Raw genomic sequence first — 16,542 nt, forward strand, 5'->3', positions numbered from 1 at the left:
ACATACCACATATACAGTACAATAGAATCACAGTCTAAACATAACCAGCTGTGCACTGCTGGGCCCTAACTCCCCAACTACCCTCAACCTGTTTTCCAAACCGCCCCCCCCCCCCAAGCAAGGTGCCAGTTCTCAGAAGGGAGCACGTCCCACCCCATCCCGCAGGCAGCAAGGGTGGGTGGGGGGTGTCACTGTCAGCACCATGGGGACTGTCGAGGTTGGGGGGCGAGGGGAGGCCTGTGGTCTTTGATCGATGGAGAGGCACACACTCTGGTAATGAAATAGGCTTTGGTGCCCACTGAGGGGGGAAAATAGTCCAGCAATAGGCCTGAACCCCCCCCCCCCCCCCCCCACCCACACACCTCTGCTTCTAATATGAGCTGAGCCTTGGCACACATGGGCCCCCCAATACCTCACACACCCAGTACAGTGTGTATGTGTGTACTTTTACAGGGCAGCATTATAAAACCATTCTTTCTCTCTCCATAAAGATAGAGATTTATTTGCTCTGCTGGAAAGACCTCCTGCTTCTACTTCCAGACCTGTAAAATACCTAGTTTACAGTGGGTAGAAATAATACTGTGCTCTGTTCTTGGAGTATTGGCTGTCAGAAACCCAGACGTTCTCACTGACACTGGAGAGAGAGAGGCTTTGTTAGAAACACATGTCATTAGGAGCAATAGAGAATGCCGTTTGGACCCAGCCATGTCGTAAACACTACTTATTAAACCCTCTGAATTGGCATTATCCAAAGCTGATTTGACTATAAAAATGTATTTTCAGTGGAGAGCACGTCACACTGGTCTGGCTGGTGGATATCGCTGACAGTTTCTCTTAACCTACAATCCAGGGTGGGTGGAAAGCTCATGACAGGGCAACATACACTGGGAAGAGTTATACATGCATGCATACACTGTGTATGAAAAGATGACCCAATGCATCTCTGGGACATGATGATACAAGTACTCGAGTACCATATGTATCTGCTGAAGAGGTTGTAGGCCTTATGAGTCATAACATTACTGGTGTATTAGAACACACAAGGGTGCTCTGTGAAAAATAGTCACCCCCATACCCTTTGATACCTGACTTAGCATTGATATTCAGAACAGCTGCATTAAAGTCCTGTTGACTTAGCCATTAAAGGCTAGAGCGGGTTTGAAATGAAAACCAGAAGGATTATTTGGTTTGGATTCGACGTGCCCTTTAAAGTATACATTTCAATTGGGTGAAACACTTTTCCCTGGGTATGTGAACATCCGGACACAGGTCATTGGTTGCCTTATGGAGGGCCCATGAGGATGGGGAATATACTGAAGCGCACACACAGACACGCACACACCCACACACAGACACGCACACGCACATTTGCACACACTTACAGTTAGAGCGGGGTGTGTGACCGAAGCCATGAAGCATGTCCATGCAAGATAGCTCGTCCCAGGCCTGCGAGCGAGATAGAAAGACAGCGTGGGCGGAGCAGATATGTGATTAGTTCACTGAGATAAAACAATAAACATGGTAAGGCCAGGTTTGGCCAGGTGCCAGCCCGATTGCTTTTCTGTCATGTCATTTCCAAACGCCCTGATTTCAACATTCCCTAACCTTAACATTCGTGAGTTTGTTTTTCTTTTTCCCTTTGCCGGGTTGTTATTCCAACCTGAAGGCTCTTGAGTTATATTCATGCCCATAGGTGGCACAAGGCACGGGACCCCTCAGATTTGCCCTGTTTTAAAAATGTTCAGATGTTACAAAATGTTATTTTTAAGCCCACGCTTTATCATAATTAAATATAAAAAGATCTGTCAGTACCTGTTGGTATTTTGAGGAGGAGGTATTTTTGACTGCACCAGGCAAAGAGTACCCCCCCTCCCCTTCTCCCTAGTTCATTCCAAGGTGCACCAAGATATGCCACGCAGGATGCTAGATACTCTAGTCTGTGCAGACAGTATCGTCAGTGGAGGAGAGAGAGAGTGGAGAGTGACACACAGCGTTTGATTTGATTTTAGCTGACGGGGAATTTGATCAAGCTACGTAGCCTATTGATTCCTTCTTGATGGATGAATAAATCAAATGAAAATGTTTGTTTGCTTCTCTGTAATACTAGCCACGTAGCAATTTGATGAAGTTGACTTTAGCTAGCCAGCTACAGGTTCCCCATCTCCTAACCTCATAACTAGCTACCAAGCCATTTCATGCTGTCAATCAAGTTGGAGTTGATTGTCTAACTATTTAAGCTGGCATGCCTGCTGGCAAGGTTTCTAGACTTTAGAAAAGCAAGCAATTACTAAATAGTTAGGGCTGAATAAGTCTCACATTCCTTTCAATCTTTTACCCCAATTTTAGCAGAGAAATATCTTTCTTAAAAAAAAAAAGACCAGCAGTCAGGAGGATACAGACGGCTCAAGAGGTATACTTAGATGCACAGAAAAAAATACTGCAATCTGGCACCTTATGATAATATCATGATATTTGTGCAATAATTATGAAGCCATGATATGTGCATGTATGGATGATGTGTGTTATGATCCCATGTACTGGGTTGTAATGTGGATGTAATATCCTAGGCATGCTACATTGAGAATGACAACCTCATTAAAAGACAATTGAACAGCTAAAGAGCTATGCTTAGATAACCTAGCAGACAAATAGAATTAGGCATAGTGACTTTTGCTCTAGATTGCAGGAAAAGGCTGCTTCAGGAGTTCAAAAAAAGCAAACTACATCCTCACGTACTTTGTGCGCCCTCTAAAATTCTGGGTGCATGACGCTCCTGTTCGCAAAGGATCAATACGGCTGCACACACACCTGAAAGTACTGATCACTGATTGCTGCGCCCCATTACATCCAGTGCAGCTTGCGCATTAGATTTATTTTCTTGACAGTAGAAAGACATCTTGGCAGATTGTTGGAACGATGTTTAAAGTTCTTCCAGATGACTCCTTGTTCAATTAAGGCGAGCTGCATTCAGCTCCAGTTAGGGCCTAGTGGCCGAGGGAGCCGGCAGTGGAACGGGAAAGCGGGTCAGGACTCCGGGAGCGGCTGGCTTCTGATCGTAACATGTTAGACCTATATGTCTGTCCCCAAACCCTTTTCCAACAAACTACCAAAGGCTGTCATGTACAGTATATCCTGTACGGCTTGTTGTTATTGTGTTTAACACCACCAACATTCTGAGACACGTTTGTGATGAGAGTTGTTCTGTAGAGTGGGTTTAGCCCCAACTAGTTATTTTCTTTCGTAACATTTGGTGCTGAAGACAGGAAAATGGTTCTGACACTGGTTGCCTAACAGGGGAGTGGCACCGAATGAAGCAGGAGGCCTTTACGGTAAGTGGAAGTCTTATCACCCATCCAGTCCTCCAGCCCATCCTTCTCCAGTACACCTCTCCTCCTCCACCACTGGTCTTCGCTATCAGTGTTCGCTGTCAGTCTGTTCTCCAGTGGCACGGGGGCGATGAAACCTTTATTGACCCGCGCTATCGTTATGAGCACAAACTGTAGAATAAACATAGCCGCTTCATGCACTGCTGATAGGGCCCCATCGGCCCCATAACTCAGGGCTAATTAAAACAGCTCCTCCAGGCGAGAGCACTAGTGCACATGGAGAGAGACAAACAAATACATTCTTTTATCTCACTACCCACTGGGCACAGCCCGGTTGAATCAACGTTGTTTCCATGTAATTTCAATGAAATTACGTTGAACCAACGTGCCCAGTGGGCAGAGTGTGGTACTCCTCCAGGATGCGCTACAGGATCCTCCTAACACACACAAACACACAGGGTAGGGATCAGAGGCTGATTTAGGATTCTCCCACATAAGTAATTGTGGTTATGCTAATCTTGTTAGTGTGAGTGTTTGTGTGTGCTTCTGTGAGTACTTCCGTGTGTGTGTGTGTGTGTGTGTGTGTGTGTGTGTGTGTATGTGTGCCTGCATACGTGCATGCACATGCGTGAATTGCTATCCATGTCTGTGAATACATATCCATTTCCATGTTTCCAGACGATACCTATCTGTCTGGGTACATCTTCATCATCTTCCTTCTCCTCAACCATTGTCAGCTAGCAGTGTGCGCGCGCGCTCGCGTGTGCGTGAAGAAAAAAGAGAGGACATGGGTCAACTGTTTGTATCTGCAAGGGTCAACTGTTTCTATTTGGTTCAGTGTTGTAGGATAATCTTATTCACATACATGTCAGAAATACAATCTGCTTCACCTCATCTGTTTATTTCCATCATGATCAAACTACTGGGGCGGAAGGTAGCCTAGCACGCACCCCTGAGGGGCCCCAGTGTTGAGGATCAGTGTGGCGGATATGTTGTTACCTACCCTTACCAACTTGGGGAGGCCGGCCAGAAAGTCCAGGATCCAGTTGCAGAGGGAGGTGTTTAGTCCCAGGGTCCTTGGCTTAGTGATGAGCTTTGAAGGCACTATGGTGTTGAACGCCGAGCTGTAGTCAATGAATAGCATTCTCACATAGGTGTTCCTTTTGTCCAGGTGTGAAAGGGCAATGTGGAGTGCATTAGAGATTGCATCATCTGTGGATCTGTTGGTGTGGTAATCAATTAGGAGTGGGTCTAGGGTTTCTGGATTAATGGTGTTGATGTGAGCCATGACCAGCCTTTCAAAGCATGTCATGGCTACAGGCGTGAGTGCTACGGGTTGATAGTCATTTAAGCAGGTTACCTCAGTGTTCTTGGGCACAGAGACTATGGTGGTCTGCTTGAAACATGTTGGTATTACAGACTCAGACAGGGAGAGGTTTAAAATGTCAGTGAAGACACTTGCCAGTTGGTCAGCGCATGCTCGGAGTACACGTCCTGGTTATCCGTCTGGACCTGTGGCCTTGTGAATGTTGACCTGTTTTAAGGTCTTACTCACATCGACTGCGAAGAGCGTGATCACACAGTCATCCGGAACAGCTGATGCTCTCATGCATGTTTCAGTGTTTCTTGCCTCGAAACGAGCATAGAATTTAATTAGCTCGTCTGTTAGGCTTGTGTCACTGAGCAGCTCTCGACTGTGCTTCCCTTTGTAGTCTGTAATAGTTTGCAAACCCTGCCACATCCGACGAGTGTCGGAGCCGGTGTAGTACGATTCGATCTTAGTCCTGCATTGATGCTTTACCTGTTCGATGGTTCGTCGGAGGGCATAGCGGGATTTCTTATAAGCTTCCGGGTTAGAGTCCCGCTCCTTGAAAGCGGCAGCTCTACCCTTTAGCTCAGTGCGAATGTTGCCTGTAATCCATGGCTTCTGGTTGGGGTATCTACTCACAGTCACTGTGGGGGGGACGTCCTCGATGCACGTCCTCGATGCACCAGTGACTGATGTGGTGTACTCCTCAATGCCATCGGAAGAATCCCGGAACATACTCCAGTCTGTGCTAGCAAAGCAGTCCTGTAGTTTAGCATCTGCTTCATCTGACCACTTTTTATAGACAGAGTCACTGTTTTAGACAGAGTTAATGTTTTATTGTATGCAGGAATCAGGAGGATATAATGATGGTCAGATTTGCCAAATGGAGGGCGAGGGAGAGCTTTGTACTTGTCTCTGTGTGAGGAGTAAAGGTGGTCTAGAATTTTTTTCCCTCTGGTTGCACATTTAACATGCTGATAGAAATTTGGTAAAACAGATGTAAGTTTCCCTGCATTAAAGTCCCCGGCCACTAGCAGCTCCGCATCTGGATGACCGTTTTCCTGTTTGCTTATGGCGGTATACAGCTCATTGAGCGCGGTTTTAGTGCCAGCATCGGTCTGTGGTGGTATGTAGACAGCTACAAAAAATACAGATGAAAACTCTCCAGGTAGATAGTGTGGTCTACAGCTTATCATGAGACACTTTACCTAAGAGCAAAACCTCAAGACTTCCTTAGATATCATGCACCAGCTGTTGTCAGAGTGCCAAGGACTGTGTGTGGGTGTGTGTCTTGACCAATCAGATTCACGTAAAACGTGACACACCTCTACAAAAAAGCAGAACGCGCTCTCACTTCCCTCCGATATTTATTTAGCAAACTGGAAAATAAGTCCCTCCTGACAGACACAAGCAAAAACTCTTTACAGAAATGTTGTAACAGCATAAGGCTAAACATTAGCAATCTGATATGCTGAATGGGATGAAAACAAGACCATTTTTCAGTCTGATCAACTGTAGCCTACCTATGCACCCTGCCCCACCTGGCCAAGGGAACGAAGTGGTAACATTACGCATTTATAGCCTAAAACAATTTATTTGTCTTATGAGAAAATGTGAATGTGATCAAATTTGGTTGATTTTCAAGCTTCGGTTAGCTAGGCTATGTAGGCCTTTTCAATCCAAAATGATCGACAAATAAGTAGTCATGATATGCTTGACCGTGTTTACTTTTTAATTCCAGACACATAGGTCTACTACACGATGCAACCCTGCATAAACTAAACTCAGCCATGTCAGTTCTATTGTCTAATCGCAGTTGTCACTTTGTCTGTGTAACGGTACCCCTCCTAGCTTGAAAATATAATTCATCCCTAGGGCCAGGAGTTTTTCCAGGAGTTTTTTTTTAACTGATGTGACCTGTTAGAAAAACTCTGGTCCCATCATCATAGCCCATATAAAACCGTTTTTACAACTGATGAATCACTATGCCATACCCTTCACAGGGATTGATGTTAAAGGGTAACTCTCAACCCCAATTGGCTGTGTGTGACAGTGACCCTGGCTCTGTAGGCTGTGTGTGTGTGTGCTTTGCCAGTGCCTGTAAGGCGGACAGCAACAAACAAACTGGGTGGTTTCTCCCTAAGAATGGAGCAACTTCCTGGTACACAGCAAGATAAACTCCTGAACAAGTTTGGACAGGGGGAAGACCCAGTCTTGTTCCACACAGCGAGCACCTCTCCGCTGGCCTTAAAGGAAATGACAAAGACACCGTGGTACTGTGGACTCTGTGACTTCTGGGCCTGGCTGCCACTCCTTGGCCCTCTGAATAGAGAAACCACACTTGAACTAGTGAGTGACTAAAAAGGTATTGTCAGACTTGAATGGCAAAGTCGGATGGCAACAATACAATGTGTACTGTAATTCATATTATTTTGAACACAGAAGAGTGCTTTTGTTTTGCCTGGATGTGCGCCGTGTCTGCTAAGAAGGCAGCAGTCAACCTGGATGTTTTAGAACCCCAGGGTATAGGTGACTCAGACAAGGGATATACACATTTTCTGGCAAAAACAAACTACAGCAATTACTGTGACATATAAAGTTATCTTTTATAGATTTGAACTAACTATTAGGGAAGATTAAAAAGAATCATAATAGTCACTCAATCATCGCTTGTGCACTCAACCTGCATTGGATTTGGGATCCGGTTTTATTTCATATGGCTTAGTAGTAAAGCGTTATATTCTCAGTCTCTGAACCCTTGTACTATGATCTAACGTCACCTCCATGGCGCGGAGTCAGACAACACGAGGATTTGAGCAGGAGATCGGCGCTACATGTTCACAAATAACACACGCAACTCATTAATGAACCAAGGCCCCATCCACACACCACCATCAAATCACCTTATCCTTTACAGATTACATTAGAGCCCTCAGAACATTTCATTTGAAGTGCGGAGAACTCTTTTCAAATAAGCACATTTCAAATATTTGACCACTGACACGATTTAAGTCTTTCTTCTCTTTAAGACTATATCTGTGAACAAAAAAAACATTCTGCCCAGTGAAACAAAGAGCCCCTGTGTGTGTAAGGACTCTGGGGATTAGGATTAACCCTTTGATAGCTGAGTACCTATTAGGAGAGAGAGTTGGATAGAAAGCAGAGGAAAGGGAGAACATATTCCCTTGCTTCACTGGTCTGGCAATGCAAACACACGGTTTATTATGTCTGGAAAACCTGCTGGACCATCAACAACAGGAGAGCTACATGTTGTATTTGTGTGTGTGTGTGTGTGTGTGTGTGTGTGTGTGTGTGTGTGTGTGTGTGTGTGTGTGTGTGTGTGTGTGTGTGTGTGTGTGTGCGTGTGTGTGTGTGGCAACGTGTGTGGTAGTGTGTATGGCAGTGTGTGTGTGTGTGTGTGTGTGTGTCGCACCTCTCCATGACTAGGCTTCACTTTCAATAGGCAACAGGACAGCAGCAGTGTCCACTTTCTTTGCCATCAAGATTCTACAAAACAGTGTATGGCTGTGTGCGTGTTGTGTGTGTGTATGTGTGTCCCATGTACACTTACTAAAACTCCTGTAACTCTTAAACCTGACTACCCTCTATCTCGTGTAAGTCTGTGCTGCGTGCCAGCGGCTCTAGGTGCAGATTGTATGCACAAAAGAGCCATCCACATACAGTAGAGTTGGGCCTCCAGTATTGGCCTGGCTGTCAATGCTTTCATTGCCTCACTTTACATTGGTTCCAATAAGATGAGCAGAGAAATAAGTCGAGAAACAGACATCTGTGACTAGTTCTATCAGAGTTCCTATCAGACTTTATTGCTGGGCTGTATTCCTGAGGGGGAGACCAAGGCTGATTTATGAGCTCATATTGTGATTGCTGTGCTGGGGTATAAGAGAATTCAGAGCAGCAGTGATGTATGCTCCGAGAGGGATTCCAGCCTAATAAATGTACAGATTTGTATGATTCTTTTGTTGGCTTTCCTTTGAACTGGCTCGGTTGTAATAAACTCCAAATTCCACCGCAATTTCCTGTCTCTCTCTGGTTCTGACTCGACCGGAGGAGCAACTAGAAAGAGGAAGGCTTCGTGATTGGGAGATGTTATCGGAGCCATACGCACACGCGCATGTACGTACACACAAACGCAGACACACAGGCACACATTTTCTATTCTACTGCTTGAGCCTGCACGCTGCCCTGCAGAAAGGGTAGAGTGCACTTGACCTGTTGTGAGCTACTGTGCCAGGCCTGAGGGAATACAGGATCAGGTTGGCCAGTGTGGTAGCAAGCACCAATGAAGACTAAAACTATAACCTGCTGCTTCAAAAATACTAGTTCATAGACCTGTATTTCTAAAGCTTCTCAGAGTAAGATTGCTGCTGATCTAGGATCAGGTCCCCCTGTCCATATAATCATGTTCTTTGTGATCTGAAAGGGGAAAACGGATTCTAAATCAGTACGCTTTGAGAGTCGAGGCCGGGATCATGAGTAAATATACATTCATGCTCAGCATCCGTCTGCAGTAGATCCATTTCTAAGGCATGAAGCTTAGCTGTGCTCCTTTTCATTCAAGTCATTTCAAACGACAACGCAATCTAGCAGTCCATAAATATCCGTTTTCATTCGATAAAAGAAACTGAAAATGATTGATCTCGACTATGTTGTTTGTATTTTTCTGGAATTCCTTTTTTTCAAACGAAGGTGAATGTGTGTGTGTGTGTGTGTGTGTGTGTGTGTGTGTGTGTGTGTGTGTGTGTGTGTGTGTGTGTGTGTGTGTGTGTGTGTGTGTGTGTGTGTGTGTGTGTGTGTGCGTGAAAAAGCACAGAGCAGTGTCATCATGAGCCTGAAGAGTGTTCCAGCTTCGTCCTCAAATCAGTATCAAACAACAGCCAACAGGTGACTTCAGCCCAGCTGGAGCCTCGGGGACATTCCATTCAGCTGAGTGTTGGGATATCAGGCACTGAGGCCTACTAGCTCACACACTTTTGGAGAAGACACACACGCGTGTATGTGCGCGCGCACACACACACACACACACACACACACACACACACACACACACACACACACACACACACACACACATGCAGACAGACACACGCCGTTTCCCCATTTCACCCATCTCTCTGACATTGCTCGCCCAATATTCATATATTCTTAATTCCATCCCTTTACTTTAGATTTGTGTGTATTGTTGTGAAATTGTTAGATATTACTGTTAGATATCACTGCACGGTTAGAGCTAGAAACACAAGCATTTCGCTACACCAGCAATTACTTAACACGCGTATGTGACAAATAACATTTGATTTTGATTTTACATCAGAGATAATCAAGGAGGAGGCTTTAAGCCTAAATAGTGATCTGTAAGGGCTGGTGTTGGAATTGTTATTGAACCCTGAGTCTAGATTAGGTATCACGTTTGACACCGATGTGGAGGGGACTTCCAGAACAGAACAGAGTGAATTGCTCTTTTATCTTTTCATATCTGAGGAACATTAATCATCCCTCCAATGCCTCTGTTTGCCATTCAGTCTCTCTTTCTTTCACCATCTCCTACCTTCTAACCTGTCTCAATCTCTCAATGTCATTCGCTCACACACTGTCAAACTCCGTACCCTTCTCCCTCCCCTATCTTTCTCTCTCCTTCACTCTCTCCTAACCCCTGCCTCTGATAAACAAAGCTGATCCCAGGCTGATGGGGTGAGTGTGGAGTTTGAACGCTCGGCCTCCTCCTCTCCAAGCCATTGTTTACACAGCCCGTTCCCTGCTGCTGATGTTTAATGTCACCAAGGCTTTTCTCTCCACGGACAGCCTTTACATAAGCACCTCACACTCACTCACAGACAGGCTTACAGAGGGAGCGAGGCAGTGTGTGTGTTTGTGTGGGTGTGTGTGTGTCTCTCTCTCTCTCTCTGTGTGTGTGTTTGTGTGTGTGTATCGGTTTTGTATGCCAGTGTGTGTGTCTGTGTGTGTGTACATTAGTGTGCATGCCAGCGTGTGTGTGTGCACCCTAGTGTGAGTACTAGGGTTGCTGATTACATCTCTGTTAGGGGTGTGAGGGAAACCAGGCAATCCAACATCTTGGCACACACGATTTGGTGTTGCAGTTGGGTTCTGAAAAACCACAGCATTCCCTTTCTCCAAAGCCTGAGTGCAAACAGGCCCATTGTGTGCAGGCAGGGTGTTTGAACACTGGGTTTGAGTGGTGTCTGAGTAATGTGTGAGTAAGGTTGTGTGTGTGTGTGTGTGTGTGTGTGTGGGCGTGCGTGCGGGTGTGTGTGTGTGTGTGTGTGGGTGCGTGTGTGTGTGTGTGTGTGTGTGCGTGTGTGTATGTAGGGTGTTAAGTGTACCAGACTTGTAATCTGAGTGCTAAAGGTCTAAATCCCTAGTGGGAAAAGGGCTTTTGTACTTGTGAAAAAGACATATGACCTGGATTGTTTTCAGTACTGTACATGTCATTAAATTAAAGAATGGATAATTGAATATCATTCATTAGGCCTGAATGGAAAATATGTTATGGAAAAACATAAGTCATGCTGAAGAAGTGCCTCAGCTACAAAAACAAACTGTTTTATATTAAGGACGTTCAGACTCGGCGGTTTGGTCGCACGACAGCAATGCTGGGAAGTTAGCTCGTTTCCCAAGTCATATAGCGTTTCTGTAGCGCGACAGAAAAAAAGTTGCAAGTGTTCGATAAATCAGAGGAAGCAGCAGCTAAATCGGTTACACTTTTACAAAGTCCCAGAGAAGACACACACAGCCATGTCCATACACGCACACGCACGCACACACACGGTGCAAACAACCCCCTAAGCTCTCCAGCAGGCCCTATCCACCCCCAGCGACTGCTGACTTCACAAATAATTTATTAGTCAGGCCACATCTGTAAGCCATTTCAGCTGTTGTTTTGCGCCATGGCGGGCCAGCAAGCAGGACAGGACGCTCTGTCCAGGTCCCCCCCCCCCACCCACCTCCACCCCTCCTCAGGTCAGGACATCATTAGGGAGGGTATGGGGGGGGGGGGGGGGGCAAGAGAGGGTTATGCCGGAAACTCGTCCTCCCATTTCACGCTTCAATGACTTTATGGTCAGCATGGTGCTAAACCTCTCAAGTTCATTAACATTTTCTACTGAATCTAGGGTCCCCCTGTGGTCCCCCTTTGGAAAACAATGCATCTCTTTTCTGAAGGATTATCATTCAAATAGAAAACCTTGGATTGAAGCTCAGGGGTCCCTCGTGTTAATCGTCCGTCTTCATATGCAAGTGAAAAAGACACAGAGGGGTATTGAGATGGATAGATTGAGCAGATATTTGCATGTTTTGTCAATCTTGCGGTGTGTGTCTCTGGGTGGGCTGTGTGTGTGTGTGCAAGTGCGTTCCCACTGTGTCAGGCAGGGCTGAGAAAGATCTCTGTGGATGTGTTGAATGGAGATGATCCACATAACCACAGCATATGAAATAACACTGCCGAACTAAGGAGTCCAACTTAGAGGAGATCCAAGATACAATATTTAGGTTGCCCCAGAGGAGTGCTGTGGCCCCTATGTAGTCCAGAATGTGTCTGTGCGTGTGTTCATGTGTGTATGTGGCCATATATTATCTAGAGAAGAATAAGTGTGTGCGGGTGTGTTGAGGCCTGAATAGTCTCAAAGCCTTTTTAATGTATACAGTATATGGCCCCAATTGACAAAGGGTGTGTGTGGTGTATGCTGTGATTCCATTCTAAACCACACAGCTAGGCAATCAGGGCTGATGGATAGGCCTACCCTTGAGAGGAGCCTGTTAATGCAGAGGCCTTCTCTCCCCAGTGTGTCTGCTAGCATGGGGATTGTACTGCACAACCATCTCCTTACTCATCCTTTTATGACACACACACACACACACACACACACACACACACACACACACACACACACACACACACACACACACACACACACACACACACACACACACACACACACACACACACAGTGTGGAGGACAGAGACGTTACATCCTCTCATTTCCACCATGTATCAAATAAAATAAAATAAAATTGTATTTGTCGCATGCGCCGAATACAACAGGTGAATACCTTACAGTGAAATGCTCACTTACAAGCCCTTAACCAATAATGCAGTTAAGAAAAAAAAGAAATAAAAAAAGAAATAAAAAAAGAAATAAAGCAACAAATAATTAAAGAGTAGCAGTAAAATAAAAATAGCGAGGCTATATACAGGGGATACCGGATTCAATGTGTGGGGGCATCGGTTAGTCGAGGTAATTCAGATAATATGTACATCTAGGTAGAGTAACTATGCATAGATAATAACAGAGAGTCAAAGATGGGGGGGGGGGGCAATGCAAATAGTCTGGGTAGCCATTTGATTAGATGTTTCGAAGCCTCTTGGACCTAGACTCGCATGCCGTGCGGTAGCAGAGGGAACAATCTATGATTAGGGTGGCTGGAGTCTTTGACAATTTTTAGGGCCTTTCTCTGATATCACCTGGTACAGAGGTCTTGGATGGCAGGAAGCTTGGCCCCAGTGATGTACTGGGCCATACGCACTACCCTATGTAGAGCCTTGCGGTCGGAGGCCGAGCAGTTGCCATACCAGGCAGTGATGCAACTCATCAGGATGTTCTCGATGGTGCAGCTGTAGAACCTTTTGAGGATTTGAGGACCCATGCCAAATCTTTTCAGTCTCATGAGGGGGAAAAGGTTTTGTCGTGCGCACTTCACAACTGTCTTGGTGTGCTTGGACCATGTTAGTTTGTTGGTGATGTGGACCCCAAGGAACTTGAAGCTCTCAACCTGCTCCACTACAGCCCCGTCGATGAGAATGGGGGTGTGCTCGGTCCTCCTTTTCGTTTAGTCCACAATCATCTCCTTTGTCTTGAACACCATGAGGGAGAGGTTGTTGTCCTTGCCACACACGGTCAGGTCTCTGACCTCCTCCCTATAGGCTGTCTTGTCTTTGTCGGTGATCAGACCAGATCAGCAAACTTGATGGTGTTCGAGTCGTGCCTGGCCATGCAGTCATGAGTGAACAGGGAGTATGTGTTAATGTTGTTACCTACCCTTACCACCTGGGGGCGGCCGTCAGGATGTCTAGGATCCAGGTGCAGAGGGAGGTGTTTAGTCCCAGGGTCCATAGCTTAGTGATGAGCTTTGAGGGCACTATGGTGTTGAATGCTGAGCTGTAGTCAATGAATAGCATTCTCACACAGGTGTTCCTTTTCTCCAGGTGTGAAAGGGCAGTGTGGAGTGCAATAGAGACTGCATCATCTGTGGATCTGTTGGGGCGGTATGTAAATTGGAGTGGGTCTAGGGTGTTGATGTGAGCCATGCCGAGCCTTTCAAAGCACTTCATGGCTACAGACGTGAGTGCTACGGGTCGGTAGTCATTTAGGCAGGTTAACTTAGTGTCATGCCTGCTCCCGCTCCCCCTCCCTGGCACTCGAAGGCGCCAGGCTCCCCAGCATTACGCACTCCTGCAACCATCATTACGCACACCTGCTTTCCCACGTCACGCGCATCAGCAATTATTGGACTCATCTGGACTCAATCACCTCTGTCATTACCTCCCATATATCTGTCTGTTCCCAAGCTCTGTTCCCGGCTTCAGGATTAATGTTTGTTTGTCTTTGCATACTCAGTTCTGACGCTGTCTCTGTCCTGTTTGATGTCTGTTCCATATTAAATGTTCTACTCCCCGTACCTGCTTCTCTTCTCAAGCGTTGGTCCTTACAGAATCCTGAAGCCAACATACGAAGAATCGGGAAGTGCTGGTTTTCCGGTTGGTGGTGACGGCGGGTCCGGGGGCCACCGCCGATGGAACCGCGGGTGCCTATGTCAGCTCGTCGGGCTTCCACGCCCTAGCTGGCTTGAGAGGTTTTCTTGTCCCGGTTGGCTCGGCAGGCGCCCATCCCACATCAGGCTGATCGCCAGGGTTTTACGCATCATCCAGCTCGCCAGGCGTCTATGCTTCAGCAGGCTCATCAGGCTCCCACGTTCCAGCGACATCATCAGGCTGTCATGCCTCAACCGGGTCGTCAGGCTCCCACACCTCAGCCGGATCGCCAGGCTCCCACGCCCCTGCTGGTTCATCGGGCTGTCACACCCCTGCTGGCTGGTCTAGCGCCCAGGCCTCGGCTGGCCCGTCAGACTCGCCCAGGTGGGACGCCGAGCGGCGCCCTTAGATAGAAGGTAGTGTCACGCCTGCTCCTGCTCCCTGGCGTTCGAAGGCACCAGGCTCCCCAGCATTATGCACTCCTGCCACCATCATTACGCACACCTGCCTTCCCCCGTCATGCGCATCAGCAATTATTGGACTCACCTGGACTCAATCCCCTGTGTCATTACCTCCCCTATACAGTGGCTTGCGAAAGCATTCACCCCCTTGGCATTTTTCCTATTTTGTTGCTTTACAACCTGGAATTAAAATAGATTTTTGGGGGGTTTGAATCATTTGATTTACACAACATGCCTACCACTTGAAGATGCAAAATATTTTTTATTGTGAAACAAACAAGAAAAAAGACGATAAAAAAAAAAACTTGAACATGCATAACTATTCACCCCCCAAAGTCAATACTTTGCAAAGCCACCTTTTTCAGCAATTACAGCTACAAGTCTCTTGGGGTATGTCTCTATAAACTTGGCACATCTAGCCACTGGGATTTTTGCCGATTCTTCAAGGCAAAACTGCTCCAGCTCCTTCAAGTTGGATGGGTTCCGCTAGTGTACAGCAATCTTTAAGTCATACCACAGATTCTCAATTGGATTGAGGTCTGGGCTTCGACTAGGCCATTCCAAGACACTTAAATGTTTCCCCTTAAACCACTCGATTGTTGCTTTAGCAGTATGCTTACGGTCATTGTCCTGCTGGAAGGTGAACCTCTGTCCCAGTCTCAAATCTTTGGAAGACTGAAACAGGTTTCCCTCAAGAACTTCCCTGTATTTAGCGCCATCCATCATTCCTTCAATTCTGACCAGTTTCCCAGTCCCTGCCGGTGAAAAATATCCCCACAGCATGATGCTGCCACCCCCATGCTACACTGTGGGGATGGTGTTCTCGGGGTTTTGAGAGGTGTTGAGTTTGCGCCAGACATAGCGTTTTTCTTGATGGCCAAAAATTCCAGTCTCATCTGACCAGAGTACATTCTTCCATATGTTTGGGGAGTCTCCCATATGCCTTTTGGCAAACACCAAATGTGTTTGCTTTTTTTCTTTTAAGCAATGCCCACTCTTCCGTAAAGCCCAGCTCTGTGGAGTGTACGGCTTAAAATGGTCCTATGGACAGATACTACAATCAATCTCCGCTGTGGTGCTTTGTATCTCTTTCAGGGTTATCTTTGGCCTCTTTGATGCCTCTCTGATTAATGCACTCCTTGCCTGGTCCGTGCGTTTTGGTGGGCGGCCCTCCCTTGGCAGGTTTGTTGTGGTGCCATATTCTTTCCATTTTTTAATGATGGATTTAATGGTGCTCCGTGGGATGTTCAAAGTTTCTGATATTTTTTTGTAACCCAACCCTGATCTGTACTTCTCCACAACTTTGTCCCTGACCTGTTTGGAGAGCTCCTTGGTCTTAATAGTATCGCTTGCTTGGTGGTGCCCCTTGATTAGTGGTGTTGCAGAATCTGGGGCCTTTCAGAACAGGTGTATATATACTGAGATCATGTGACAGATCATGTGATGCTTAGATTACACACAGGTGGACTTTATTTAACTAATTATGTGACTTCTGTAGGTAATGGGTTGAACCAGATTTTATTTAGGGGCTTTATAGGAAAGGGGGTGAATACAATGCAAATTAATTACTTAAAAATCATACAATGTGATTTTCTGGATTTTTGTTTTAGATTTCGTCTCTCACAGTTGAAGTGTACCTATGATAAAAATTACAGACCTCTA

This window comes from Salvelinus namaycush, chromosome 4, assembly GCF_016432855.1.
Source record: "Salvelinus namaycush isolate Seneca chromosome 4, SaNama_1.0, whole genome shotgun sequence".
Lineage (NCBI taxonomy): Eukaryota > Metazoa > Chordata > Actinopteri > Salmoniformes > Salmonidae > Salvelinus > Salvelinus namaycush.